We start from the raw sequence: 5,462 nt of genomic DNA, 5'->3' as shown, positions 1-5,462 counted from the left end.
ACAAATAAGTATCATTTAGACAGAGTACTTTCATCACAATGCTGAGAAATTCAAATGCAATTTCCTTCTCTTATGAACTGCTGTTCCCCTCTGGGTAAAATGATTTCATCTCTTCCAAACTACTTGGATTTTATCCTCAATAAAATAAAATTTACTCTAACTTTTGAAGTATGGGGCTGCCCACTGCTGATTTTCCCCCCTTGATAAACATTAGCAAGTGGGAAGTTTTTCTACGGTTATACAGTATTTACAGACCACTTTTTATTTGTGAAGTGTTTGAAACCTTCTTAAATATGAAATGTTTCCAAATAACCTTGGGCTCACTTTTCATCTCAATCCAAATCCCATGGAAGCAAACCAATCATGAAGCGCTCTAAAAAGTCATTGGGAGCCCCAGGCTCAGAACCCAGCGATGGAGCACTAACCGTTAGCGTCTGTGCTGCTGGAAGGTTTGAGGAACTGAACCGTGGGGGACTGATGCTCATTTAGGAAGCAAAGTTGGTGCTTTGTTTCCGGAAGCCTTTTTCTGAGCCGAAGAAGGGTAGACTAAATCCCTCATAGGAGTTCAAATTGTCATAGACTTTGCTTTTTACACAATTCCTTTTGAGACGGTTCAATAAAGTGATGTCTTTCTGTTTAAAGAATAGGGAACAACAACAATAACAACAAAGCCAATGAAAAACAAACATCAGGGTGTTCCTCCCCACAGGATGACTCTGATTTCTAAGTTCGTCTTCCTTAATGTTCTCTTTCACGTTCATTGTTCCATGTTCTCTCTGGGTAATCTTACCGCTCCCATCCTCAAATACCACCATAGGCCCATCCGCTGAAACTCCGCATTATTTTTCTTACCTTGATCTACCTCCCTCTGATTTACACTTTGATCACACTCCTTTCTATCTGTCATCAAAGCGTGTGTGTCCTGGTGCTCTCCAGAGTCAACATGTGACATAATAATGCTTACTAGTACATTTCTAGGTGCTTGACTTGGATAAATATGTTTATGTCTCTTGGGTAGTTACTATTCTTGTGCTTGTTCTCCAGATGGAAGAACGGGAGACACAGTGAGGATGAGCATGTTTAAATGCTCAAATGCTGCTAAATGGTGGAGTCAGGATTCCTCTGGCCCCAGAGCCTGCACCCAGCTTGTCATAGGCTCTCATAGCATGGAGAGAACATCAGCTTTAGGTCACATAGATCTGGCTTTGAATGCACATCCTGTCATTTTACTGGTGGTGTGACCTTGGGCACATTAAGTAACTTCTCTGAGCTTTAGTTTCTTCAGCAATAAAAAAGGGATATTTGTGTGAAGAAAACCGAGATAACCTCCATAAAAAGTACGTGGCCATAGTAAATTCTTGAGAAAGTTTAAAGTGTTAGCTAACCTCTCGGTGTCTTCTCCTCAACTGCATGATTTGCAAATGAAGTTAGCTGATTTCTGTATGTCGATGGAGAAAGTGGTTTAACATGTTGCCTTTCTCTTGAGATAACTTCAGCATCATGACTTTTCAGATTAATAGACTTTTCAACACTCCAGTCCACCTAGGCAAGGACTGCATCTTCTCTGAAGCTGTACCAAGTGACTTGTTCTTGGGTGTACTTGTTTTTAATCTGAAACATTGCATTTCACTTTAGATGTGCTCATTGATATGATCTTCAGGAAATGTTTTGAATGAAGAAATGAAGTGGAGCAGCAACCACCTGCTTGTGGGTTTGTATCATATCATGAAGAGCTGGTGGGCTGGGCTGTTGCTCCAAGGATAGCAGTGACCCATGGCAAATGCTTCGGCGGCAGTCAGCATAGTCCCTGGCCGTGGGGCCAGCTGTTTATAACTGCATGCTGCGTGGTGGGATGTTCCTTCTCCAAGCTGGTCCCTTTCTGGGAACCACACGGGCTATTAATTTTGCAGTGGCATATATAACTGCGGATGGCTGTGTGCAAGACTGGGTTGCAGGATAAACTCAATGAGGTATCTTCTTTCTGGGGATGAACTGGAAAGTTTTTTCTGTTAACACATCATAGTAGCAAGTAGAATGTCCATTCTTTTGCCAAGTTTTAGTTACACTTATTTGCATGACATAAGAAGAATATGAAAAGTTTGTTGTATTTGAGTACTTCCTCAAATAAGCCCTCACATTTTCATCATCGGTTTGGATGAATTTTTTTCTTTACTCCCCTTTTTTTATTTGGCTTTACCACATGTAAATTTGTGCATATTAATCTATAACCATTTATGGAATATCTGTTATGCGTAATTTCCTGTGCATCTGGGAATATCAAGAAGACTAAAGCATGATCCTTGTCCTAAAGGATTTTGCAATCTAATAAGAGCTAGGAATCAAACATATAAAAATGTTACAGAAACAATATTTTTAGAACAGTAGCTATTTGCAAACTACCAATTATTTAGATATCCTTCCAGAGATAGCCTGTGTGTGGATTAAACATATATTTATGTGCATACTCCTATGTAAAAATACAGTTAAAAGCATGCAATGCATACTGTTATGCTCCTTGATTTTTTCACTAGACAATATGTTTTGTAGGTCATTTCATAGCTGCAAATATATATATCTGCTCCATTATTTTTAATAGTGTCATAGCATCCCATCATTTGGAAACCAGTAATTTTTCTTATTACTACATTGTTTTAACCTGAAACAATTACAATGAACTTGATCATTTACTTTCATCTTGGATTTAAGTGAATTTTAATTGATTTTAAAAAGTCTGCTTTTAAGGGAAAAAATTTAGACACAGAAATTTAGAGCATCATTGAAATAAGTATATGTCTTTTCCCTATTTTGAAGGGGATAACTATTTTGAAGGGGATGACTATTTTGAAGGGATAATATTTGTTTGGATATATATTCTGGCTTGTTTGTTTAAATGGGCAGGTTCATTAAATTATAGTCATATCGACGTAATAAACAAATGCTCCAAAACAAAGGGGTTCTGAGTATGGAGAGATTACAAAGTGATTTTTAGTAAAGCAGTACCATCATGTGTCATGGGCACCAGTCACTGTAGATATAATGCCTATCCCACTGCTCCACTCACATCTGAAACTGGGCCTTTGGCTTCCTTACTCCAGATTGTTTTTATTTTTATTTTATTTTATTATTTTTTATTTATTTTATTGCGGTAAGAACACAGCATGGGAGCTACCCTCTTAATAAATTTTTAAGGGTACAATGCAGTATCATTAATTACAAGAATAATGTTATATAGCAGATCACTGGAACTTACTCATCTTGCATAATTGAGACTATACCCACTGATTAGTAATTGTCCATTCCCCTTCCCCCTCCCCCTGGCAACCACCTGTCTACTCTGCTTCTATGAGTTTGACTGTTTTAAATGTTCCATATAAATGGAATCATTCAGCATTTGTCTTTCTGTGACTGGCTTATTTTACTTAGCATAATGTCTTTGAGATTTATCTATATCACATTGAAAGATTTTTCTTCTTTGTTATGCCTGAATAATGTTTCATTGTATGTATGTGCCATGGTTTCTGTATTATTCATCTGGGGATGAACATTTAGGTCGTTGCCATTCCTTAGGTATAGTGAATGATAGTTCACAGAACATGGGAGTGCAGCTATCTATTCGAGATTCCCATTTTAATTACTTTGGATGAATATTCAGAAATGGAATTGCTGGATCATATGTGAGTTCTATTTTTAATGTTTTGAGAAATCTCCCTACCCTTTTCCATAATGGCTACAGTCTTTTACATGACCGCCAACAGTGTTCTAATTTCTCTACGTCTTCACCAATACTTGTTATCTTATGTGTTTTTGATAATAGCCATCCTAGTAGGCATGAGGTGATCTCACTTTGGTTTTGATTTGTATTTACCTGATAATTACTGATGTTGAGCATTTTTTCAGATATCTGTTGGCCATTTGTATGTCATCTCTGGAGAAATGTTTATTCAAGTCTTTAGGACATTTTTAAATTGAGTTATTAGTTATTTTTGCTATTGAGTTGTTCAAGCTCTTTATATATTTCAGAAATTAACTCTTTATCGCATACGTGGTTTGCAGATATTTTCTGTAGGTTGCCTGCTCACTCGTTCTTGTCCTCACTCTAGTTTTGCTGCTGTTATTTGTTCGCTTGTTTTAAGGCAACAGAAAAGAGAAATATCATGCTCAGCAAATTTCATTGACTGGTAATTTTCAGAGTTTTAATTTAATAATAGCTGATGCTTACAATAATGTTTTGGAAATTTCAAGATGTTGAAGAAAGATGAAATCCATGCTAGTTTTTTTTTTTTCCTGTTTATTTCCTATTTATTTTTTTAACCTATTTTTTATTTAAAAATTTTTCTAGTGTACTTACTATTGTGCTAGGTGCTTTACATACATTACATCATTGAATCCTTACATTACCGAGGTCTGTATTATTCCATTTTACAGTTGAAACAATCTCAGGGAGACTAAGTAACTCACCAAGGATGTACGGCAAGTGACAGAGTTGGAACTGAGGTAGGTCTGCTTGTATTGAAAGCCCAATTATTTCTGATCTGCCACACTACCTCTAAATCTTTGAAAACCATGGATCTAAATGTTACATGCACCCATACAAATGTATGTGTGTACACTTACCCACAGTGTTAACTAGAATAGTAGTCCTCAGCCATTCCAGGTAGCCTTTTATTATAGTCACGGGGTTTATTAACTCCTGCATTATAATGTTATACTCATCTTTTCACTTTAAAAATCTTTGATCAGCACTACCAGCAAGTAAACAATTTGATTCATGTGAATTTTATCTCATCTCAGATTTGCCTGCTTTGTGATGGAAGTTATGAAATGAGGCAGAAGAGTTTTAGCAATAATAATAATAAATGTATATTCCATTGAATAAACATTTATGAGTTCATAGTGATATGATATAAATAAATGAATAAACAAATCAGTGAGAAGGGACAGTTCTTTATAGTAGAATTCCAGTTAATAAATATAGGATACATGGTGGAAATAGAAACCATTTGCCAAACACCATAGTAGTAATAATTGTTGTAGGCAACAATCATTGATGGGTGCTAGAAGGAGTGAATGAAAGTATGATGAGAAAAAGTATATTTACAGTCTCAACATGTCACCTCACAAAATACTTATTTACAAAGTGAAAAACAGTAAATCTACAATGGAGAAACCTTGTAGACACTGCCTTGACCGAGTGATCAAAGTCAACGTTATAGCAGTGAGCCATGTTGATATGTGTCTCCTGACATGATGCACTGAGGGACACAGCATCACTCCTGTGGTATTCTTACCCAAAATGTATAACCTCAATTTAAATCATAATGAAATAACTGGCCAATGTTCTCGCTAAGGTCAAGAAAGATAAAGACTGAGAAACTTCCAGATTGGAGACTAAGGAGCTATGAAGCCTAAATGCATTGTGGGGTTCTGGGCCAGAGGAAAAGAAAATGCCAAAGTTTCAATCA

The sequence above is a fragment of the Pteropus vampyrus genome, unplaced genomic scaffold, assembly GCF_000151845.1.
Source record: "Pteropus vampyrus isolate Shadow unplaced genomic scaffold, Pvam_2.0 Scaffold30, whole genome shotgun sequence".
NCBI lineage: Eukaryota > Metazoa > Chordata > Mammalia > Chiroptera > Pteropodidae > Pteropus > Pteropus vampyrus.
Note: the sequence above shows the minus strand (reverse complement) of the source record.